This window comes from Salmo trutta, chromosome 18 (genome assembly GCF_901001165.1).
Source record: "Salmo trutta chromosome 18, fSalTru1.1, whole genome shotgun sequence".
In the NCBI taxonomy this organism is placed as follows: Eukaryota; Metazoa; Chordata; class Actinopteri; order Salmoniformes; family Salmonidae; genus Salmo; species Salmo trutta.
Genome location: NC_042974.1, coordinates 946,486 through 973,803, shown reverse-complemented (window position 1 = coordinate 973,803; position 27,318 = coordinate 946,486). Strand labels below are relative to the sequence as shown.

General features: G+C 41.2%; 1 protein-coding gene and 1 non-coding gene across 4 annotated transcripts in view; one reads left to right on the top strand and one right to left on the bottom strand.

Annotated features, from left to right (window-relative positions):
• LOC115152709 (transcription elongation regulator 1-like protein) overlaps window positions 1-27,318 on the bottom strand; it is a 194,348-nt gene that overhangs the window by 66,531 nt on the left and 100,499 nt on the right. The window lies entirely within an intron of this gene.
• trnaa-agc (transfer RNA alanine (anticodon AGC)) lies at window positions 15,499-15,574 on the top strand. Its single transcript has one exon. It is a non-coding gene; the product is annotated as a tRNA-Ala (tRNA).

The following is a 27,318-nucleotide window of genomic DNA, read 5'->3' as shown; positions in this document are numbered from 1 at the left end:
TTTTTTAATTTTTTTTTTTTACATTTATTTCAAATCAAATCTAATTTTATTGGTCACATTCACATGTTTAACAGATGTTAATGGTTACATACACATTTTTTATCAGATGTTATTAGTTACATACACATTTTTTATCAGATGTTATTGGTCACATTCACATGTTTAGCAGATGTTATTGGTCACATACACATGTTTATCAGATGTTATTGGTTACATACACATTTTTATCAGATGTTATTGGTCACAGTCACATGTTTAACAGATGTTATTGGTTACATACACATTTTTTTATCAGATGTTATTGGTCACATACACATGTTTATCAGATGTTATTGGTCACATACACATGTTTAGCAGATGTTATTGCGGGTGTAGTGAAATGCTTGTCAAGGGTATTTAGCTAGGCAAATCAGTTAAGAAGAAATTCTTATTTACAATGGCGGCCTACCAAAAGTCAAAAGGCCTCCTGGGAGGACGGAGGCTGGGATAAAAAAAAATAGGACAAAACACACATCACGACAAGATCACCACAGCACAACATAAAGAGAGACCTAAGACAACAACATAGCATGGCTGCAACACATGATCACACAGCATGGTAGCAACACAACATAACAACAACATGGTAGCAACACAATATGGAAGCACCACAACGTGGTAGCAGCACAAAACATGGTACAAACATTTTTGGGCAACGTTTGATGGTACAGTATGCACATCGATTTATAAAGTGACATTTTCACTTTAAAGTAACACTCTGTAAAAGCAACTGGCAGGGTGAGTTCCAAACGGTACTACCTTTGAATAGAGCCTTATGGGTAGTACCATGCCTTATGGGTAGTACCATGCCTTATGGGTAGTAGCCTGCGTTATGGGTAGTAGCCTATATAAGGAATAGGGTACCATATGGGACTAAGACTTAAGTGATAGTGTCTGAGAAGCCGGTGTTGGGAGGATATATATTGGCACGGGTGTTGTTAGGCCGGAGAAGCCGGTGTTGGGAGGATATATATTGGCACGGGTGTTGTTAGGCCGGAGAAGCCGGTGTTGGGAGAATATATATTGGCACGGGTGTTGTTAGGCCGGAGAAGCCGGTGTTGGGAGGATATATATTGGCACGGGTGTTGTTAGGCCGGAGAAGCCGGTGTTGGGAGGATATATATTGGCACGGGTGTTGTTAGGCCCGAGATGAAACACTGGCTTCGAGGGCATCCCTTTTAACAATATATTCAAATAACGACTGACATATTTTTATTAAAATCTTTTTTTGTTTGAATCTAGTCATACTATTTCATCCTTCCACAAGATATAGTCCGCTCTATCGGTTCGGTTACCAGAGACGCGACCCAGTCGTTCAGTCTTTTTGATCTGCATCTATGGATGTTTTAAAAGTTCCATTTCCATACTGGCTGGCAATGTTATTATCCTTCGCTTGCTAGCCAACTACGGCTAACTTACAATCATGTCAACAGCGCAGCCAGAAAAACATCAGTAATCACATTTGTATTTGTTTAAGCTGTTTTCTAGTGACATTTATTTGGATACATCCATAACAATGAGCTAATGAGACGCGATTTTTCTTGGCATAGAAAATGTGCTCTCTCGTCAGGACACTGTTGTTCAGAGGAGCTATCCAACAACACAGCTAACACAATCACTTTTTCAAATGACATTTCTTTGTACAGTGCCTTTGGAAAGTATTCAGACCCATGACTTTTTCCACATTTTGTTACGCTACAGCCTTATTCTAAAATAGATTAAATAAATACAAATCATCAGCAATCTACACACAATACCCCATAATGAGAAAGAAAAAACAGGTTTTTAGAAATGTTTGCAAATTTATTGAAAATAAAAAACAGAAATACCTTAATTTCATAAGTATTCAGACATTTTGCTATGAGACTTGAAAATGAGCTCAGGTGCATCCTGTGTCCATTGATCATCCTTGAGATGTTTCTACAACTTGATTGGAGTCCATCTGTGGTACATTCAAAAGAATGGACATGATTTGGAAAGGCACACACCTGTCTATATAAGGTCCCACAGTTGACAGTGTGTGTCAGAGCAAAAACCAAGCCATTAGGTTGAAGGAATTGTCCGTAGCACTCCGAGACAGGATTGTGTCAAGGCACAGATCTAGAGAAGTGTACCACATTTTTTGCAGCATTGAAGATCCTCAAGAACACAGTGGCCTCCATCATTCTTAAATGGAAGAAGTTTGAAACCAACAAGACTCTACTTGGAGCTGGCTGCACAGCCAAACTGAGCAATCGGGGGAGAAGGGCCTTGTTCAGGGAGGTGACCAAGAACCCAATGGTCACTCTGACAGATCTCCAGAGTTCCTCTGTGGAGAAGGGAGAACCTTCCAGCACTCCACCAATCAGGCTTTTATGGTAGAGTGGCCAGACTGAAGCCACTCCTCAGTAAAAGGCACATGACAGCCTGCTTGGAGTTTGCCAAAAGGCACCTAAAGACTCTCAGACCATGAGAAACAAGATGCTCTGGTCTGATGTAACCAAGATGGAACTATTTAGCCTAAATGCCAAGCGTCACGTCTGGAGGAAACCTGGCACCATCCCTACGGTGAAGCATGGTGGTGGCAGCATCATGCTGTGGGGATGTTTTTCAGCAGCAGGGACTGGGAGACTAGTCAGGATCGAGGCAAAGATGAACGGAGCAAAGTACAGAGAGATACATGATGAAAACCTGCTCAGGACCTCAGACTGTGGTGAAGGTTCACCTTCCAACAGGACAATGACCCTAAGCACACAGCCAAAACAACATAGGAGTGGCTTTGGGACAAGTCTCTGAATGTCCTTGAGTGGCCCAGCCAGAGCCCGGACTTGAACCCGATCGAACATCTCTGGAGAGACCTGAAAATAGCTGTGCAGCAACACTTCCCATCCAACCTGACAGAGCTTGAGAGGATCTGCAGAGAAGAATGGGGAAAACTCCCCAAATACAGGTGTGCCAAGCTTGTAGCGTCATACCCAAGAAGACTTGATGCTGTAATCACTGCCAAAGGTGCTTCAACAAAGTACTTAGTAAAGGGTCGGAATACTTATGTAAATGTAATATTTCATTTAAAAAAGTTTGATAAATTAGCAACAACTTCCAAAAACACGTTTTTGCTTAGTCATTATGGTGTATTGTGTGTAAATTGATGAGGATTTTTTTTTTTTTATCCATTTTAAAATAAGGCTATAACGTAACAAAATGTGGAAAAAGTCAATGGGTCTGAATACTTTCCGAAGGCACTGATTATCCATACAAACGATGCCAGCTGGTTCATGATTTCGACTGGCTGAGAAACGCTGCCTGTCTGCCTGTCTGTCTGTCTCGTCCCGACTCCCAACACTTTCATTACTATTGGACAGCTGGAGATTGAATTTGAATATGAAACAATGTTGTAAATGTCAGAAAGATAGACAGCAACGTTTATACAAATCTCTGCTGTTGAAAACTAAATATTATTCTTAAAGAAATGTGAGATAATGTCTAGATGCTTTTATAGTGGAGATCAAGTTTATAAATTGCCTGGCTGGGCTGATGAGACAGTGGATTGCGCAGTCAGATGGAACAGAGAAAATAGGCATTTTAATGTCATAGATTTAGCCGGTGGTAACTTGTGGAATAGACACCGTCTGGAATGCGGTTTTAACCAATCGGCATTCAGGATTAGACCCACCCGTTGTATGAAGTGGGAAAGATATCAACCTGCCAATAAAGGAAGAGTGATATTTACATTTAAATGATTTGATGAGAAACAAAATGGAAGTTTTCAGAAATCTGTTTCATCACTGCTATACCTCTGTCTCTGTCTGTTTCATCACTGCTATACCTCTGTCTCTGTCTCTTTCATCACTGCAATACCTCTGTCTCTGTCTGTTTCAATACTACTATACCTCTGTCTCTGCCTGTTTCAATACTACTATACCTCTGTCTCTGTCTGTTTCAATACTACTATACCTCTGTCTCTGTCTGTTTCAATACTACTACACCTCTGTCTGTCTGTTTCAATACTACTATACCTCTGTCCGTTTCAATACTACTATACCTCTGTCTCTGTCTGTTTCAATACTACTACACCTCTGTCTCTGTCTGTTTCAAAACTACTATATCTCTGTCTCTGTCTGTTTCAATACTACTACACCTCTGTCTCTGTCTCTGTCTGTTTCAATACTACTATACCTCTGTCTCTGTCTCTGTCTGTTTCAATACTACTATACCTCTGTCTCTGTCTGTTTCAATACTACTATACCTCTGTCTCTGTCTGTTTCAAAACTACTATATCTCTGTCTCTGTCTGTTTCAATACTACTACACCTCTGTCTCTGTCTCTGTCTGTTTCAATACTACTATACCTCTGTCTCTGTCTGTTTCAAAACTACTATATCTCTGTCTCTGTCTGTTTCAATACTACTATACCTCTGTCTCTGTCTCTGTCTGTTTCAATACTACTATACCTCTGTCTCTGTCTGTTTCAATACTACTATACCTCTGTCTCTGTCTGTTTCAATACTACTATATCTCTGTCTCTGTCTCTGTCTGTTTCAATACTACTATACTTCTGTCTCTGTCTCTGTCTGTTTCCATACTACTATACTTCTGTCTCTGTCTGTTTCAATACTACTATATCTCTGTCTCTGTCTGTTTCAATACTACTATACTTCTGTCTCTGTCTCTGTCTGTTTCAATACTACTATACTTCTGTCTCTGTCTGTTTCAATACTACTATATCTCTGTCTCTGTCTGTTTCAATACTACTATACTTCTGTCTCTGTCTGTTTCAATACTACTATACCTCTGTCTCTGTCTCTGTCTTTCTCAGTGGTTGACTTGCTTGTCATAGGAGTGAATGGCTTATATCTGAAATCTCACGCTAAACCCATTGACTTTAGGAGATCTATTTCAAGTCGTTCCCCCATCATGAACCAACCATGAACCCTCTCTGGGAACTGGGAAAGATCTTTCCTATTTTAGGATAAGTGATTCCAGATGTTCAGCCTCGAAAGCAGTTTCTTACTTGACTGATCACATACTAAAGAAAAATCACTATGCAGGTCCCCTATAATGTCTCACTCCAGACCTCGTGGTGCATAATATCACACGTTAAAACTAAGTCACAGATAAACGCAGTACAATACAAGCGGTGATGATGAGTGTTATGGACAGACTACCAGAGGCTCCTTTACTAAACAAGGTGATAATTAGGAAAGGGGGAAACCTAGTCAGTTGTACAACCGGGGAACAGTGGGTAACTGCCTTGCTCAGGGGCAGGACGACAGAGTTTTACTTTGTCAGCTCGGGGCTTTGACCCAGCAACCTTTCAGTTACTGGCCCAACACTCTAACCACTAGGCTACCTGCTCTAACCACTAGGCTACCTGCTCTAACCACTAGACTACCTGCTCTAACCACTAGGCTACCTGGATCTAACCACTAGGCTACCTGCTCTAACCACTAGACTACCTGGATCTAACCACTAGGCTACCTGGATATAACCACTAGGCTACCTGCTCTAACCACTAGGCTACCTGGATCTAACCACTAGGCTACCTGCTCTAACCACTAGGCTACCTGGCTCTAACCACTAGGCTACCTGCTCTAACCACTAGGCTACCTGCTCTAACCACTAGGCTACCTGCTCTAACCACAAGGCTAACTGTTCTAACCACTAGGCTACTTGGATCTAACCACTAGGCTACCTGGCTCTAACCACTTGGCTACCTGCTCTAACCACTAAGCTACCTGGCTCTAACCACAAGGCTACCTGCTCTAACCACTAAGCTACCTGGCTCTAACCACTAGGCTACCTGCTCTAACCACTAGGCTACCTGGCTCTAACCACTAGGTTACCTGCTCTAACCACTAGGCTACCTGCTCTAACCACTAGGCTACCTGCTCTAACCACAAGGCTACCTGCTCTAACCACTAGGCTACCTGCTCTAACCACTAGGCTACCTGCTCTAACCACAAGGCTAACTGTTCTAACCACTAGGTTACCTGGCTCTAACCACTAGGCTACCTGCTCTAACCACTAGGCTACCTGCTCTAACCACAAGGCTAACTGTTCTAACCACTAGGCTACTTGGATCTAACCACTAGGCTACCTGGCTCTAACCACTTGGCTACCTGCTCTAACCACTAAGCTACCTGGCTCTAACCACAAGGCTACCTGCTCTAACCACTAGGCTACCTGCTCTAACCACTAGACTAGAGCCAGCTCCATGTATACTGCACAGAGGCTCAACAAGGTGATAATTGCTAGTAAAGAGACTCCTCCATGTATACTGTTCAGTTTCTGTTTATACAAGTGGTTTTTCAACACACAATACCTGATTTCTATGACAAATCCATTCCATCAACATGTACATATTCAGAGTAGTTATTATCTGTCTATCCGCATTGATATATCTGCAGTCCGTTGAGCATAGAGAGAGTATCTGCAGAGAGAAATGACCAAAGTATCTTTTCTCTTTAATGATTGAATCTCATCAAGACTGGAGCTACAGTACTCTCCTCACAGTATAACAATCTGAGGGGTGAAAACAGCAGCACAGACAATCTTTAAGTATTAATGAGCTACAGTCTTCTGATGGTGCGGTCTCGGGGGGAGAGAGTGAGGCCTGTTCTCCAGTGGAAGACAGTAATAGATAGAGAGAAGACTTCAGCTGGTGGTGAGAAGAGAACAAGTGGGCCTTTCCTCTCCTCTCCTCTCCTCTCCTTTCCTCTCCTCTCCTCTCCTCTCCTCTCCTCTCCTCTCCTCTCCTCTCCTCTCCTCTCCTCTCCTCTCCTCTCTAGTTCTTTTCTCCCCTCCCCTCCTCTCCTTTCCTCCCCTCTCCAGTTCTCCTCTCCTCTCCTCTCCTCTCCTCTCCTCTCCAGTTCTCCTCTCCCCTCCTTTCCTTTCCTCTCCTCTCCAGTTCTCCTCTCCTTTCCTCCCCTCTCCAGTTCTCCTCTCCTCTCCTCTCCAGTTCTCCTCTCCCCTCCTTTCCTTTCCTCTCCTCTCCAGTTCTCCTCTCCTTTCCTCCCCTCCTCTCCTTTCCTCCCCTCTCCTGTTCTCCTCCTCTCCCCTCCTTCTCCTCTCCTCTCCTCTACAATCGGTTGGGTCAGATAGTGGTGTAGACTGGGGTATCACAGGGGTTTCAGGAACTCACACTGAAGACAGGCTGTGTAATGTCACACATACTCACTCACATCAGCCCTCAATGCAGATGAATTTAGAGCCAGTCCCAAATGGCACCCCATTATGGCCACCAGAGCACCCTATCCGTCCTGGTCAAAAGTAGTGTATTATATAGGGAATAGGGTGCCGTTTGGGGGTGCAGATTTAGAGCAGCAATCTTTCGCCTGCCAGAAGTGACACTCCAGGAAAATTACTCCAATGGGAAGGATGACGAGCTGTAGGGATTTCAAAAGCTAAAGCCATCACCTTTTCTAACCAGCGTAAAGGAAATCACAAAGGTGGCAAAGTCTATTTTCATCAACTCTTGAAAGGGAGATTAAGTGCAGAAAATGAAAAGACTGAAACAGGAGAATATCCTGGATGGAACGTCAATGCGCTCCACTGACTGCCTCGGAAAGAATCCTGCGGTATATTCACTGTTACAGAACACGAGATCAATTCTGCATTTTTCATTTCCTTTTTTTTCTCTTCCAATGTTACAGTTATAGCTTTGAAGTGTAGGATACAGATGAAACGGTGTGTTAACTGACCTGGAGTGTATATCACACTGAGAAATACCCTGATATTTTACCATAATATGCACGTTTCTATGAGACTTCTCCTCTAAAGCTATTAAAACAATAGTAATAAGGTCAAATCTATTTATGCTCTCTCTTTGCACGACATAGTACCTCGACTAAAGTGCCTGCTCAGATTATGGCATGGCTCTTACTCAACGATCAGTCAGCTAGCTAGTACCTCACCCACCTGAAAAAAATACATTCCTTTCATAATTTATAACTCAAAATTCCCCCAAATTCCATAAAGCCAAATGCCTCTGTAGCGAAAACGTATACATATACAGTTAAAGTCGGAAGTTTACATACACTTAGGTTGGAGTCATTAAAACTCGTTTTTCAACCACTCCACACATGTCTTGTTAACAAACTATAGTTTTGGCAAGTCAGTTAGGACATCTACTTTATGCATGACACAAGTAATTTTTCCAACAATTGTTTACAGACAGATTATTTCAATAATAATTCACTGTATCATAATTCCAGTGGGTCAGAAGTTTACATACACTAAGTCGACTGTGCCTTTAAACAGTTTGGAAAATTCCAGAAAATGATGTCATGGCTTTAGAAGCTTCTGATAGGCTAATTGACATCATTTGAGTCCGATGTCTTTCTGTCTCCCTCTGCTGAACATATGTCAACCATAACAATGTCTTTCTGTCTCTCTCTGCTGAACATATCAGCCAACCAGACCGATGTCTTTCTGTCTCTCTGCTGAACATATCAGTCAACCAGACCGATGTCTTTCTGTGTCTCTCTGCTGAACATATCAGCCAACCAGACCAATGTCTTTCTGTCTCTCTGCTGAACATATCAGCCAACCAGACCGATGTCTTTCTGTCTCTCTGCTGAACATATCATCCAACCAGACCGATGTCTTTCTGTCTCTCTGCTGAACATATCAGCCAACCATAACGATGTCTTTCTGTCTCTCTCTGCTGATCATATCAGTCAACCATAACGATGTCTTTCTGTCTCTCTCTGCTGATCATATCAGCCAACCATAACGATGTCTTTCTGTCTCTCTCTGCTGATCATATCAGTCAACCATAACGATGTCTTTCTGTCTCTCTCTGCTGAACATATCAGCCAACCAGACCGATGTCTTTCTGTCTCTCTGCTGAACATATCAGCCAACCATAACGATGTCTTTCTGTCTCTCTCTGCTGATCATATCAGTCAACCATAACGATGTCTTTCTGTCTCTCTGCTGAACATATCATCCAACCATAACAATGTCTTTCTGTGTCTCTCTGCTGAACATATCAGCCAACCAGACTGACTATTGATGATGATGTAGGCTAAATCAAGTGTTGTCAAGTGTTGTTAATAAAATGTTATGCCGCTGAGGCAGTATTGGCAGGTCCCCTGAACAGAGAGAGCCTCCCTGTAAGGGATTTGGTGTAATCTTGGCAGGTCTCCTAAACAGAGAGAGACTCCCTGTAAGGGATTTGGTGTGTTCTTGGCAGGTCTCCTAAACAGAGAGAGACTCCCTGTAAGGGATTTGGTGTGTTCTTGGCAGGTCTCCTAAACAGAGAGAGCCTCCCTGTAAGGGATTTGGTGTAATCTTGGCAGGTCTCCTAAACAGAGAGAGACTCCCTGTAAGGGATTTGGTGTGTTCTTGGCAGGTCTTCTGAACAGAGAGAGACTCCCTGTAAGGGATTTGGTGTGTTCTTGGCAGGTCTCCTAAACAGAGGATGAATAAAAGAGATATCCTCAAAACAACTAGTCCTGGCAGTAAGTGCCAGCCTCCAGAAACCCTTTTTACCATCCATCGCTAGTAGATTCTTCCCCCACTGCACAAACAGTTTATCTCCAAACAATCACTCTAACTTAAATGGACGTGTGAAAACCTCCTCCTCAGTCAGGACTGGACACTGAGTGGTAAGGCTCATAGAATAATGTGGCAGCCTCCCAAATCGTACCCCTATTACTGGCTGACGACTCACCCTGAATTTAATTCCACCGTTCTATTGATCTCTATATACATTCTGTCTGACACTGTCGTCCTAGAAGTCGTTTCTATGAATTTCCAAATGAGGGGCATTGTACATTTATTATTATTTTTTGTTTATCAGCGATTGATGGTCTCTAACAAATCTAACCAATCAGAGAATCAAAGTTGATGACGTCATAATATATACGCCAGCTCTGGTCCAACCCATCGATTTCTAGGACCAATCAGAACGGTCAGAATGTGTTGCCATTGTATAAATCATCAGGGAGGAAGGCTAATCCAGACTGATGGTGAATAAGAAGCGTCAGTTGGTCGGAGTTATGGGTAGCCAGGTTAACCCTATTCCCTATAGAGTGCATTACATTTGACCAGAGCCCATAGGGACACCATCTCTGAGTGCTGTCTACGGCTTATAGAGTCTCTGACATATGTCAATAATCTACTTCTCTGAAAGCCAGAAACTTCCTTTTAGAAAAGGTCATCAAAGTCTAAAAAGGGTTTAAACGACCTGATTGATTGGTTTAAACTACCTGATTGATTTATTCGATTGGTTTAAACTACCCGATTGATTGATTGATTGGTTTACACTGCCTGATTGATTGATTGGTTTAAACTACCTGATTGATTGATTGATTGGTTTAAACTACCTGATTGATTGATTGGTTTAAACTTCCTGATTGATTGATTGATTGGTTTAAACTACCTGACTGATTGATTGGTTTAAACTACCTGATTGATTGATTGGTTCAAACTACCTGATTGATTGATTGGTTTAAACTACCCGATTGATTGATTGATTGGTTTACACTACCTGATTGATTGATTGGTTAAACTACCTCATTGATTGATTGATTGGTTTAAACTACCTGATTGATTGATTGGTTTAAGCTTCCTGATTGATTGATTGATTGATTGGTTTAAACTACCTGACTGACTGATTGGTTTAAACTACTTGATTGATTGATTGGTTCAAACTACCTGATTGATTGATTGGTTTAAACTACCCGATTGATTGATTGATTGGTTTACACTACCTGATTGATTGGTTAAACTACCTCATTGATTGATTGATTGGTTTAAACTACCTGATTGATTGATTGGTTTAAACTACCTCATTGATTGATTGATTGGTTTAAACTACCTGATTGATTGATTGGTTCAAACTACCTGATTGATTGATTGGTTTAAACTAGCCGATTGATTGATTGATTGGTTTACACTACCCGATTGATTGATTGGTTAAACTACCTCATTGATTGATTGATTGGTTTAAACTACCTGATTGATTGATTGGTTTAAACTACCTGATTGATTGGTTTAAACTACCTGACTGATTGGTTAAACTACCTCATTGATTGATTGATTGGTTTAAACTACCTGATTGATTGATTGGTTTAAACTACCTGACTGATTGGTTAAACTACCTCATTGATTGATTGATTGGTTTAAACTACCTGATTGATTGATTGGTTTAAACTACCTGATTGATTGGTTTAAACTACCTGATTGATTGGTTTAAACTACCTGACTGATTGGTTAAACTACCTCATTGATTGATTGATTGGTTTAAACTACCTGATTGATTGGTTTAAACTACCTGACTGATTGGTTAAACTACCTCATTGATTGATTGATTGGTTTAAACTACCTGATTGATTGGTTTAAACTACCTGACTGATTGGTTAAACTACCTCATTGATTGATTGATTGGTTTAAACTACCTGATTGATTGGTTTAAACTACCTGACTGATTGGTTAAACTACCTCATTGATTGATTGATTGGTTTAAACTACCTGATTGATTGGTTTAAACTACCTGACTGATTGGTTTAAACTACCTCATCCTTCTAACAAGCTTTTACTTTTTCTTTATTGAAGAAACTCAGTAGCTTCCTACTACCACTGGTGAAACCCTGCATGACTGTATTACTGGTGTAAAAATGACATAAGAAGGAATGGCTGCCATTTTACCAGCTCCTAACCAATTCTGATATTTTGTCTGTTTTTTTTACATTGTTTGTAACTTATTTTGTACATGTTGTTGTTGCTGCAGGCTCATGTTACCAAAAATAGCTTCTGGATATCAGAACAGCTGTCACACCATCACAATATGTTACCCCTGTCTCCATTCAGCTGTAACACCATCACAATATGTTACCCCTGTCTCCATTCAGCTGTAACACCATCACAATATGTTACCCCTGTCTCCATTCAGCTGTAACACCATCACAATATTTTACCCCTGTCTCCATTCAGCTGTAACACCATCACAATATGTTACCCCGTCTCCATTCAGCTGTAACACCATCAGAACATCACAATATGTTACCCCTGTCTCCATTCAGCTGTAACACCATCTCAATATGTTACCCCTGTCTCCATTCAGCTGTAACACCATCACAATATGTTACCCCTGTCTCCATTCAGCTGTAACACCATCAGAACATCACAATATGTTACCCCTGTCTCCATTCAGCTGTAACACCATCACAATATGTTACCCCTGTCTCCAATCAGCTGTAACACCATCACAACACGTTACCCCTGTCTCCATTCAGCTGTAACACCATCACAATATGTTACCCCGTCTCCATTCAGCTGTAACACCATCAGACCATCACAATATGTTACCCCTGTCTCCATTCAGCTGTAACACCATCACAATATGTTACCCCTGTCTCCATTCAGATGTAACACCATCACAATATGTTACCCCTGTCTCCATTCAGCTGTAACACCATCACAATACGTTACCCCTGTCTCCATTCAGCTGTAACACCATCACAATATGTTACCCCGTCTCCATTCAGCTGTAACACCATCAGAACATCACAATATGTTACCCCTGTCTCCATTCAGCTGTAACACCATCACAATATGTTACCCCTGTCTCCATTCAACTGTAACACCATCAGAACATCACAATATGTAGAATGATGTCACAACAGATGACATTTGAATGTGTCCAGAATACAGAGGAAGAAGAAGACCAAGGTGTGGGTTCCAAATGGCACCCTATTCACTACATAGTCCACTACTATGGCACCCTATTCACTACATAGTGCACTACTATGGCACCCTATTCCCTATATAGTGCACTACTATGTCACCCTATTCCCTATATGGTGCACTATGTAGGGAATAAGGTGCCATTTGGGACAAAGATCCACTTCCTTCTAGTCTGTCCCTGTGTAAATACAATGGAGAATATTTTCTATCCTCTTACTACTGAAACTTCACCATGATCCATATCCCCCTGCATCTTCACAGAACTGTTGGACTTCACCATGCTGGATTCATATCACCCTGCAGCCAAACAGCGTTGATGGGCTTCACCATGCTGGATTCATATCACCCTGCAGCCTCACGGCGATCGTGGGCTTCACCATCCTTGATTCATATCACCCTGCAGCTGCACAGCGAACTTGGGCTTCACCATGCTTGATTCAAATCACCCTGCAGCCTCACAGCTTTGTGTAAACAGATGATGAAGCAGAAAGGTTGTAATTTGTCCATAAAAAATTCAGCAGAACTCACAACACAAGTGGGTTGTTATAGTGAGCAATGGTACTGTATATCACTGTGTTCTCAGCGATGGATTTCACACTCACATACACACACACGCACACGCGCACACACACACACACACACACACACACACACACACACACACACACACACACACACACACACACACACACACACACACACACACACACACACACACACTCCTATTAAAGGTCCCACGCCATACTGTCGTTGAGTCACTGCATTGGAAAACCTTTTTACATAATGCTAAATAATTCAGGAGGAGCTGCAGTCTCCTGTGCCCCTGCTGTAAACTTTGAGGAACGGGGTCGTGTTAGTGTTTTACACACTAAGAGGAGATGCTGCTTACCCAATCAGCACCATTGTGTTAGTAAGGAAATGCCTAAAAACTGGTATTGAATGCTAAGAAAGCATATACACTGAGTGTACAAAACATTAAAACCCCTTTGATGTAAAATCCCCTGTTTAGGGGACCGGCGTGGTTCTGATAACCGTTCCAACCAACATTTCCGGGTCGAAATCGGTCTGTGGACTGTAGATGGAAATGGTTTGCATTGAGCGGTAGCCCTGATTCTCAAGGACACAGGAGAATCTCTCTTTTGCCTGTGTGAAGCAGGATGTGAAATCTGACACCACTTGATGCTGGGATGTCCCTCCTACAATTTAATTCGCTCTTCCGACTGTATATCAAGTCCTGGCTGAACCCTACATCACAGCCACGAACAAAACATATGCCTGAATCTTTAGATTGTAACGCAACAGGACAGAGTGGTTTTGTAACTTTAGCACATTCAGAGATAAATTTATAGCCAGTAATCTAAAAGAATTGTAAACAGAAAACACTTTCTAATTGTCGTAGAAGGAAGAGATTAATATGATATGAAAGGCAAGTTCCTACGAGTTCAGGAAGCCATGCTGGAGCTCTGTGAGACATTCACAGCGATGGGAGCAGACGTTTTGATCAAGAGAGACCTTTAGAAAATATACACATTTTGTCTAACACTAAATATTCAAATATATATTTTACAGTTATAAGGAAGGTTAAATATTATAGTCAGTCATTTAATAAATTGATTATAGCATATTTAGAAAACAATATAAGTCATTTCAAGCCTGATTCATACAGTTTTGTTGATTAAGAAATTAACCATATAAAATATTGTTTTAGTAGTTATAGTAGTTATTGTTTATGACACAGTATAATTACTTTAGAGGATTACATACATTACATGTTATATTACATATAGTTACATTTAGTTACACCTAGTTACATTTAGCCACACATAGTTACATTTAGTTACATTTAAGAACACCTTCCTCTATTCGTCAGGGCATGGACTCTACAAGGTGTTGAAAGCGTTCCACAGGGATGATGGCCTGTGTTGACTCTGATGCTTCCCACAGTTGTGTCCAGTTGGCTAGATGTCTTTTGGGTGGTTGACCATTCTAGATACACACGGGAAACTGTTGAGCGTGAAAAACCCAGCAGCACTGCAGTTCTTGACACAAACCGGTGCACCTGGCACCTATTACCATATCCTTAAATATTGAAATATTTTGTCTTGCTAATTAACCGTCTGAATAGCACACACACACAATCCATGTCTCAATGGTCTCAAGGCTTAATAATCTTTCTTTAACCTGTCTCCTCCCCTTCATCTACACTGATTTAAGTGGATTTAACAAGTGACATCAATAAGGGATCATAGCTTCACCTGGATTCACCTGGTCAGTCAATGTCATGGAAAGAGAGTGTTGGTAATATTTTGTACACTCAGTGTACATAAAAATATATGAATAATGGATGCTGTGATCGTGTCATGGAAATGTTTACATGAGCGAGAGCCCAATCACATCAGGGGGTCAGTATAGGGAGAATACATTCCATAGACTCAAACGCTCCAGGTAATATGTACACTATAGATCTGGTCTCTCTATGTAATATGTTGTCACACCCTGATCTGTTTCACCGGTCCTTGTGATTGTCTCCACCCCCTCCAGGTGTCGCCCTTCTTCCCCATTATCCCCTGTGTATTTATACCTGTGTTCTCTGTTTGTCCATTCCCAGTTCGTCTTGTTTGTCAGGTCAACCAACGTTTTTGTTCTCAGCTCCTGCTTTTCCCAGTCTCTTTTTCTCGCCCTCCTGGTTTTGACCGTTGCCTGTTCCGACTCTGAGCCCGCCTGCCTGACCCCTCTGCCTGCCCCTGAGCCTGCCTGCCTGCCGACCTGTACCTTTGCCCCGCCTCTTGGTCCCGTGTGGCTCAGTTGGTAGAGCATGGTGTTAGCAACGCCAGGGTTGTGGGTTCGATTCCCACGGGGGATCAGAACGGAGAAAAAATGTATGAAATGTATGCATTCACTACTGTAAGTCACTCTGGATAAAAACATCTGCTAAATGACTAAAATGTGAAAATGTTGACCTCTGCCTACCCTGACCCTGAGCCTGCCTGCCTTCGGGTATCATTGCCCCACCTCTGGTTTACTGACCTCTGCCTGCCTTGACCTGTCTATTGCCTGGCCCTGTTGGAATATTAAACCATTGTCTATTCAACGTGTCTGCATCTGGGTCTTACCTTGATTCCTGATATATGTAGGCTATAGATCTGGTCTCTCTCTATGTAATATGTAGACTATAGATCTGGTCTCTCTATGTAATATGTAGACTATAGATCTGGTCTCTCTATGTAATATGTAGACTATAGATCTGGTTTCTATGTAATATGTAGACTATAGATCTGGTCTCTCTATGTAATATGTAGACTATAGATCTGGTCTCTCTATGTAATATGTAGACTATAGATCTGGTCTCTATGTAATATGTAGACTATAGATCTGGTCTCTCTATGTAATATGTAGACTATAGATCTGGTCTCTCTCTATGTAATATGTAGACTATAGATCTGGTCTCTTCTCTATGTAATATGTAGACTATAGATCTGGTCTCTCTATGTAATATGTAGATTATAGATCTGGTCTCTATGTAATATGTAGACTATAGATCTGGTCTCTTCTCTATGTAATATGTAGACTATAGATCTGGTCTCTCTATGTAATATGTAGACTACAGATCTGGTCTCTCTATGTAATATGTAGACTATAGATCTGGTCTCTTCTCTATGTAATATGTAGACTATAGATCTGGTCTCTTCTCTATGTAATATGTAGACTATAGATCTGGTCTCTTCTCTATGTAATATGTAGACTATAGATCTGGTCTCTTCTCTATGTAATATGTAGACTATAGATCTGGTCTCTATGTAATATGTAGACTATAGATCTGGTCTCTCTATGTAATATGTAGACTATAGATCTGGTCTCTCTATGTAATATGTAGACTATAGATCTGGTCTCTCCATGTAATATGTAGACTATAGATCTGGTCTCTTCTCTATGTAATATTTAGACTATAGATCTGGTATCTATGTAATATGTAGACTATAGATCTGGTCTCTATGTAATATGCAGACTATAGATCTGGTCTCTATGTAATATGCAGACTATAGATCTGGTCTCTCTATGTAATATGTAGACTATAGATCTGGTCTCTCTATGTAATATATAGACTATAGATCTGGTCTCTTCTCTATGTAATATGTAGACTATAGATCTGGTCTCTTCTCCATGTAATATGTAGACTATAGATCTGGTCTCTCTATGTAATATGTAGACTATAGATCTGGTCTCTCCTCTATGTAATATGTAGACTATAGATCTGGTCTCTTCTCTATGTAATATGTAGACTATAGATCTGGTACTGTTATCATGGTACTATATCCTGGTATTGATATCATGGTACTGATATAACGGTACTGATTGCTGACAAAATATATTGAAAACAAGAAAACATCTTGTACAGAAGCATTTCACCACAGACTGCTCTGTCTCCTTGTTTCTATATTCAGACAGCAGCAGACAGGTTACAATCTACTGAAAATACAATTTTAATACTTAAAGATTCCATTAAAAAACCAATTGCATTTCTTCTCCTCTGAAACTCAATACATTATCTTTCTTAAGGGGATCAACTCTCCGTCCTGTGACAGAAAGCGCAGACAGTCCCAAATTGTATCCTATTCCCTACGTAGTGCACTACTTTTGGCCAAAGCCTTATGGGCCCTGGTCAATAGTAGTGCCCTATATACAGTAGGTAATAGGGTGCCATTTGGGATGTACTCACAGTCTAGTGTTATTCCATATCCTCAGGACTAGATGAGCCAGCTGATGAGACGAGGGTAAGGGGACTCCCTTTACAACACAGCAACACTATTGGACATTATTGTTTTTTTGTTGGGTGGCTTCTCTTTCTAAAGTCATTATTTATGAGCCATTCTAATGAAAGCCTTTGACACAGAAACACTCAGTATCGATTAGTAAATCAGGACTTCTAGTATCCGTTTACCCGTTTGGTATTAACATTTATTTGGGGTGGGTGTCCCAAATGGCACCCTATTCCCAAAGTAGTGCACTACTTTAGACCCCGGTGGTTAAAGGTAGTGCACTATATAGGGAATATGGTGCCATTTGGGACACATCCTTGGTTGGTGGAGAGATGTGTAATAGAGGCCCATGGGGTCATTGTTGGTGGGGAGCTGTGTAATAGAGGCCTATGGGGTCATTGTTGGTGTGTGTAAATCACATAACAAAACCAATATATGTTCAAGGTTGCATCCCAAACGGCACATTTATAGCCTAGACAGCGCACTAGCTTTGACCCGGTCTAAAATAGCGGTGCACTGTATACAGATGTAGGATCTCAATTTGATCACCCTGATCACCCTGATGCAACGCAGGAAATTTTAAAAAAAATGAATATCCCTTTACTTAATGGGAGAGGACATGCCTGTCAGTTTAATGTTCTGTAGATTCATATCCCTTTACTTAATGGGAGAGGACATGCCTGTCAGTTTAATGTTCTGTAGATTCATATCCCTTTACTTAATGGGAGAGGACATGCCTGTCAGTTTCATGCTCTGTAGATTCATATCCCTTTACTTAATGGGAGAGGACATGCCTGTCAGTTTCATGTTCTATAGATTCATATCCCTTTACTTAATGGGAGAGGACATGCCTGTCAGTTTCATGTTCTATAGATTCATATCCCTTTACTTAATGGGAGAGGACATGCCTGTCAGTTTCATGCTCTGTAGATTCATATCCCTTTACTTAATGGGAGAGGACATGCCTGTCAGTTTCATGTTCTATAGATTCATATCCCTTTACTTAATGGGAGAGGACATGCCTGTCAGTTTCATGTTCTGTAGATTCATATCCCTTTACTTAATGGGAGAGGACATGCCTGTCAGTTTCATGTTCTATAGATTCATATCCCTTTACTTAATGCAGTGCTTCTCAATTATTTTCTGTTACGCCCCCCCTAGGAAGAAGTAAACATTTCGCGCCCCCCCCAACTCTCCGCCGCGACTGTAAATAGTATCATTTGTCTATAAAATTGTTATAAGTACACCTCTGCATAACATTGTATCCTTATTAACATTAAAGAAAAATAAAAAAGAAAGAAATATAGATCAACTTACAACAAAGAATAACTTTATTAACATTGTTTTTTTTAGTTTGTAACAGAAAAGACTTCAAGTGCATCAATTTGCCAGAAATTTAAAAAAAAATTAAACCCTTATTTAAACTGTAAACATTTTTTGACCATTTGATACTGAAAAATAAAATTAAATATAATCAATAAATAATAATAAATTCAAATTGATCAGCAACATTAACTCAGGAGCACAATATATGAAACATTTTGACCTATAAAACAAAAATGAATAAAACAATTTGTGCTGATTTTTTTTTTTTAAATCAAAATGAGGAAGTCAGGATTAATGGCTACAATGAGCACGTTTTGCAGAGCACAGCTTTTCGAAGCGGGGTTTGAAGCATGATACTGCAACTCTCAGCTCCTGCTCAATGTTTAGCTGGGACCTGTACTTGGTCTTCAGTGCAGCAACAGCAGAGAAGCCAGTCTCACAAAGATAAGATGTTGCAAAAGGAAGAAGAATGCCCATGGCCCTCTGCCCTAAGAGTGGATACTGCCTCTCTACACTCAGCCAGAATTCACTCAGTGTCTGTGATGTGAACCTCAGTCTCAATGTGGAGTCAGACGTCATATCAATGAACTGGTCCTCCTCTGCAGAGCTGAAACCAGTTGGAGCTGGTGCATTGAAAGGATCTCTCACCCAGTCATATTGGGAACTGTTTTCAGGGAAGTACTTTTTAAAGAATCCCATCAGTGATTAAATATGCTCCTTAATATATGGAATCACTGAGGTGGCATCATAGTCAGTAGTGTCAACAAATTCATGCAGGTTCTCGAATGAATCAGTATTTCCTTCATCAAGTCGCCTGCCCCACATTGCAAGCTTTCGAGTGAAAGAGCTGATCTTGTCTGTGACCTGAGGGAGGTGTTTATCTTTCCCTTGAAGCTGTAGATTTAGTTCATTTAGCTTTCCAAATATGTCACTCAGGTAGGCCAGTTTTGCCAGGAAGTTCTCATCACTACATTTTTCTGTGATGTCATACTTGTGCTGCTGCTCCAAAAACATTCTTATCTGCTCTCTGAGCTCAAAAACTCGGGACAAGACTTTTCCTCGTGACAGCCACCTTGCTTCACTGTGAAACAGCACAGCTTGATGTTCAGCTCCCATCTCCTCACAGATAGCAGAGAAGACTCTTGTTTTTAGTGGTCTGGTCTTTATAAAATTGACTACACCTACAATGTCAGTCATAACCTCACTTAATTCAGAGGAAAGGTGCCTTGATGCCAGTGCTTCTCTGTGTATAACACAGTGTGTCCACTCAGCATTAGGTGAGGCCTTCTTGATGAGTGCCCGAAGTCCTTTTCTCATCCCTGCCATGGTCTGTGCACCATCACTGCAAACACCAATGCAGTTCTCCCACTTTAGCCAATTCTCAGTCAGGAAGCAGTCCAGCATTTTGAATAGCTCTTCAGCTGTGGCTCTGTCTCTGACATATTTACAAAAAAGTAGATCCTCACACAGGGAGTTTGTCATGTCAAAACGTACATAAGCGATAAACAAACAGTCTTTGTTGCTGTCAGTTGCTTCATCGAACTGTAAGGCAAAACGTTTGTCTTTGAGTTTATCTACCAGCTGTTCTTTAATATCGTTAGCAATGTCATTTATACGTCTGGCGACAGTGTCATTGGACAGAGGGATAGTTTTTATTTTTGCAGCACTTGCGTCATCCAGCATGACAGAGACCATGTCTAATGCTGCAGGCAGTATCAGCTCCTCTGCTATGGAGTGGGGTTTTTTGCACTGAGCAATTTGGTACGCCACCTTATATGATGCTAACAGTGCTCGCTGGTTTACTGAAGTAGCATTCACAAAGCGGGACGATTGTTGACAATATTCGGCACGTTTTCGCTGAAAAAAACTCAAGCGGCTTATAAGCGTGATTGGGGTGTAATGTCTTTAAGTGACGCCTTAATTTATTTGGCTTCACGCAGTCCGCTGCCAACATTTTTAGACACAGTAAACATACCGGTCTTTCCTCGTCTCCCACCGTAGTCACAGTGAAGCCAAGCGCGACATACGCTTCGTCATATTTCCTCGTCTTAGCTTTCGGGAGACTTACGTTTGTCTCATTATCTCCGTCTCTCTCCGCCTTTCTTCTCATCCCTGTTAAATATTTTTCCATGGTGTCTCTTAAGGGTTTGTTATCTGCACTTCATATCTCCTGCTCTGTGCTGTGTGCTCTTGTTCGGTTAAAAAAAAAACTACTACGCGGCAAAAAAAAGCGTGTTCCCCGGGGTCACGCGCCCCCCCTGGCATCGCTCCGAGCCCCCCCAGGGGGGCGCGCCCCACTATTTGAGAAGGACTGACTTAATGGGAGAGGACATGCCTGTCAGTTTCATGTTCTGTGGATTCATATCCCTTTACTTAATGGGAGAGGACATGCCTGTCAGTTTCATGCTCTATAGATTCATATCCCTTTACTTAATGGGAGAGGACATGCCTGTCAGTTTCATGTTCTATAGATTCATATCCCTTTACTTAATGGGAGAGGACATGCCTGTCAGTTTCATGTTCTATAGATTCATATCCCTTTACTTAATGGGAGAGGACATGCCTGTCAGTTTCATGCTCTATAGATTCATATCCCTTTACTTAATGGGAGAGAACATGCCTGTCAGTTTCATGCTCTATAGATTCATATCCCTTTACTTAATGGGAGAGGACATGCCTGTCAGTTTCATGCTCTATAGATTCATATCCCTTTACTTAATGGGAGAGGACATGCCTGTCAGTTTCATGTTCTGTGGATTCATATCCCTTTACTTAATGGGAGAGGACATGCCTGTCAGTTTCATGCTCTATAGATTCATATCCCTTTACTTAATGGGAGAGAACATGCCTGTCAGTTTCATGTTCTGTGGATTCATATCCCTTTACTTAATGGGAGAGGACATGCCTGTCAGTTTCATGCTCTATAGATTCATATCCCTTTACTTAATGGGAGAGGACATGCCTGTCAGTTTCATGTTCTATAGATTCATATCCCTTTACTTAATGGGAGAGGACATGCCTGTCAGTTTCATGTTCTATAGATTCATATCCCTTTACTTAATGGGAGAGGACATGCCTGTCAGTTTCATGCTCTATAGATTCATATCCCTTTACTTAATGGGAGAGAACATGCCTGTCAGTTTCATGCTCTATAGATTCATATCCCTTTACTTAATGGGAGAGGACATGCCTGTCAGTTTCATGCTCTATAGATTCATATCCCTTTACTTAATGGGAGAGGACATGCCTGTCAGTTTCATGCTCTATAGATTCATATCCCTTTACTTAATGGGAGAGGACATGCCTGTCAGTTTCATGCTCTATAGATTCATATCCCTTTACTTAATGGGAGAGGACATGCCTGTCAGTTTCATGCTCTATAGATTCATATCCCTTTACTTAATGGGAGAGGACATGCCTGTCAGTTTCATGCTCTATAGATTCATATCCCTTTACTTAATGGGAGAGAACATGCCTGTCAGTTTCATGCTCTATAGATTCATATCCCTTTACTTAATGGGAGAGGACATGCCTGTCAGTTTCATGCTCTATAGATTCATATCCCTTTACTTAATGGGAGAGGACATGCCTGTCAGTTTCATGCTCTATAGATTCATATCCCTTTACTTAATGGGAGAGGACATGCCTGTCAGTTTCATGCTCTATAGATTCATATCCCTTTACTTAATGGGAGAGAACATGCCTGTCAGTTTCATGCTCTATAGATTCATATCCCTTTACTTAATGGGAGAGGACATGCCTGTCAGTTTCATGCTCTGTAGATTCATATCCCTTTACTTAATGGGAGAGGACATGCCTGTCAGTTTCATGTTCTGTAGATTCATATCCCTTTACTTAATGGGAGAGGACATGCCTGTCAGTTTCATTCTCTGTAGATTCATATTCATGTTTAGGCCCCTTTTAAAAAAATACTTTTTACTAAAGACATGCCACTGACTTTGAGTAAAGCCAGAGTGTCTATGTATGCGGATGACTCAACACTTTACACGTCAGCTACTACAGCGACTGAAATGACTTCAACACTCAACAAAGAGCTGCAGTTAGTTTCAGAGTGGGTGGCAAGGAATAAGTTAGCCCTAAATATTTCTAAAACTAAAAGCATTGTATTTGGAACAAAACACTCACTAAACCCTAATCCTCAACTAAATCTTGTAAATAATAATGTGGAAATTGAGCAAGTTGAGTTTACTAAACTGCTTGGAGTAACCCTGGATTGTAAACTGTCATGGTCAAAACATATTGATGCAGTAGTAGCTAAGATGGGGAGAAGTCTGTCTGTAATAAAGCGATGCTCTGCCTTAACAACACTATCAACAAGGCAGGTCCTACAGGCCCTAGTTTTGTCACACCTTGACTATTCTTCAGTCGTGTGGTCAGGTGCCACAAAAAAAGGACTTAGGAAAATTGCAATTGGCTTAGAACAGGGCAGCACGGCTGGCTCAGAACAGGGCAGCACGGCTAGCTCAGAACAGGGCAGCACGGCTGGCTCAGAACAGGGCAGCACGGCTGGCCCTTGGATGTACACAGAGAGCTAATATTAATAATATGCATGTCAATCTCTCCTGGCTGAAAGTGGAGGAGAGATCGACTTCAACACTACTTTTATTTATGAGAGATATTGACATGCTGAATGCACCGAGCTGTCTGTCTAAACTACTGGCACACAGCTCGGACACCAATGCATACCCCACAAGACATGCCACCAGAGGTCTGTCTAAACTACTGGCACACAGCTCAGACACCCATGTATACCCCACAAGACATGCCACAAGTGGTCTCTTCACAGTCCCCAAATCCAGAACAGACTATGGGAGGCACACAGTACAACATAGAGCCATGACTACATGGAACTCAATTCCACATCAGGTAACTGACGCAGCAGTAGAATTAGATTTAAAAAACAGATAAAAAAAGACCTTAGGGAACAGCAGGGACTGTGAATCAACACAAACATAGGCACAGACACATGCACACACACACACACACACACACACACACACACACACACACACACACACACACACACACACACACACACACACACACATACAGCAGCTAATGGGGATCCATAATAAATACAAATACAAATATCCCTTTACTTAATGGGAGAGGACATGCCTGTCAGGTTCATGCTGTATAGATTCATCTCCCTTTCCTTAATGGGAGAGGACATGTAGATCTCAGGGAGAGGTGCAACACTTACTGCCTGACGACTCAAACTGAATTCTTCCGCTGTTCTATGTTCACTACATAATGAGACTGCCGTCGTTGAAGACGTTTGTGGTGATGTCAAAATGAGGGGTGTTGTACCAAACAAAGTAATCAGCGATCGGAACGTTTATAACCATTCAGAGAATCAATTTTTAAAACACTGCTTTACCCACGTGTAGTTCTGGCCCAAACCATCGTTTTTAGGGACTAATCAAAATGGGTAGAATGTGTTTGCGTTCTAGAAATGGTCGGGGAGGAACTCAGATGTCTGTGTGCATTTGTAACGGACGTCACACTGCTTGCTTAGACACTACTTCTGCCTTGCAAACACATGTGATTGCCCTCCTGGAACGTCTTACCAGTTGGGCCACAGAAAGCTAGCTACACATCGATAGGTTTAGGCTACTACATGATACTAGAATATTCCCTATACCTATCTTGAGGTTGATCCAATCTAGCCTATGAATGAAAGTTTACAACGTACAGTTGAAGTCGGACGTTTACATACACTTAGGTTGGAGTCATTAAAACTCGTTTTTCAACCACTCCACAAATTTCTTGTTGACAAACTATAGTTTTGGCAAGTCGGTTAGGACATCTACTTTGTGCATGACACAAGTCATTTTTCCAACAATTGTTTACAGACAGATTATTTCACTTATAATTCACTGTATCACAATTCCAGTGGGTCAAAAGCTAAGATGACTGTGCCTTTAAACAGCTTGGAAAATTCCAGAAAATTATGTGTGATAGGCCAAGTGACATCATTTGAGTCAATTAGAGGTGTACCTGTGGATGCATTTCAAGGCCTACCTTCAAACACAGTGCCTCTTTGCTTGACGTCACGGGAAAATCAAAAGAAATCAGCCAGACCTCAGAAATAAATTGTAGACCTCCACAAGTCTGGTTCATCCTTGGGAGCAACTTCCAAATGCCTGAAGGTACCACGTTCATCTGTACAAACAATAGTACACAAGTATAAACACCATGGGACCACGTAGCCGTCATACCGCTCAGGAAGGAGACACGTTCTGTCTCTTAGAGATGAACGTACTTTGGTGTGAAAAGTGCAAATCAATCCCAGAACAGCAGCAAAGGACCTTTTGAAGATGCTGGAGGAAACAGGTACAAAACTATCTATATCCACAGTAAAACGAGTCCTATATCGACATAACCTGAAAGGCTGCTCAGCAAGGAAGAAGCTACTGCTCCAAAACTGCCATAAAAAAGCCAGACTATGGTTTGCAACTGCACATGGGGACAAAGATTGTACTTTTTGAAGAAATGTCCTCTGGTCTGATGAAACAAAAAAAATCACTGTTTGGCCATAATGACCATCGTTATGTTTGGAGGAAAAAGGGGGAGGCTTGCAAGCCAAAGAACACCATCCCAACCGTGAATCACGGGGGTGGCAGCATCATGTTGTGGGGGTGCTTTTCTGCAGGAAGGACTGGTGCACTTCACAAAATAGATGGCATCATGAGGTAGGAAAATTATGTGCATATATTGAAGCAACATCTCAAGACATCAGGAAGTTAAAGCTTGGTCGCAAATGGGTGTCACGTCCTGACCAGTAAAGGGGTTATTTGTTATTATAGTTTGGTCAGGACGTGGCAGGGGGTATTTGTTTTATATGGTTTTGAGTGTGTGTTTATGTAGAGGGGTGTTTGATTTATGTATTCAGGGGTTTTTGGTTTAGTTCTATGTTGTATAGTTCTATGTCTGTTCTAGGGTATTTAGATCTATGTTTAGGTAATTGGGATTGGGGCCTTCAATTGGAGGCAGCTGGTTATCGTTGCCTCTGATTGAAGGTCCTATATTTAGGAGTATGTTTGTTATGGGTATTGTGGGAGGTTGTTCTTTGCACTGCTGTGTTTTGCCTGCAAGACTGTTAGTTCGTTCGTTCATTGTTTTGTTTATTTAAGTGTTCAAAATAAAAGTGAAAATGAGCACTCAACCCGCTGTGCCTTGGTCCACTTATTACGACGTTCGTGACAATGGGTCTTCCAAATGGACAATGACCCCAAGCATAGGTAGGTATTGGAGTGGTCATCACAAAGCCTTGACCTCAATCCCATAGAACATTTGTGGGCAGAACTGAAAAAGCGTGTGCGAGCAAGGAAGCCTACAAACCTGACTCATTTACACCAGCTCTGTCAGGAACTTATTGTGGGAAGCTTGTGGAAGGCTACCTGAAACGCTTGACCCAAGTTAAACAATTTAAAGGCAATGCTACGAAATACTAATTGAGTGTATGTAAACTTCTGACCAACTGGGAATGTGATGAAAGAATTAAAAGCTGAAATAAATAATTGTCTCTACTATTATTCTGACATTTCACATTCTTAAAATAAAGTGGTGATCCTAACTGACCTAAAACAGGGACTTTTTACTCGGATTAAATGTCAGGAATTGTGAAAAACTGAGTTTAAATGTATTTGGCTAAGGTGTATGTAAACTTCTGACTTCAACCGTAGGTGCTCAGGTCGAGAAACAGATTTGAGTAATCGAGGTGACAGACTTTGACATTGGTGTAATATTCTGTTCAAGTGAGAGAGACTTTGTCATTTCTTCAAACAATCATATTTTTTCGATATCAATTAATTATTGAAATAACGAAACCATCGACCCAACAGTCCTGACTGTTAGGCCGAGAACCTAACTGATAATGATAAAATATAGGACTTAAAAATGCTAAGTCAGACTGGTTCCAACTCCCATAAGACACCTTGTTTATCTACACAGGATTATGTTTTACCACCAACCCGGCTTAGTTTCCCAGATGCCAGGAAGATGAGACAATGAGGCATTGTTCTAAACTCTTCCAGACTATCTCTATCTCGGGTCACAGACACCACATCTTGTCTAGGAGATGTCAACTTTAGGTTTTTATCACCAAGCCATTGTCAGCTCAAGCTATCTCTAGCAAAACCCATTTCCCTTGACCATGCATCCAGACTAATTGCAGGAAGCGAGAGTGGAAACCATCTCTTTAACAGTTGCCAGCCAAAGCTTCAAAAAGACTCCTCTCAGTTAACTCAGAAAGGGAGAGAGAGAGTCCTAAGAAGCTTACTCTATTTCATAAAACAACCATTTGGTGCATAAATATAACATAATCTTGTAATCCTGCTATCACACCTTGCACAATCTTGCTTGCATCTAGCTGATCTAGGGTGTAATCATTAATTCAACAATTGAAAAACTATAGTTTCTATTGGACAAATTCAGGTATGTTTATCCCTGTTTTGTTCCATTTAAGAATAGTTTTTCAACAGAATCGGCGGAATGAATAC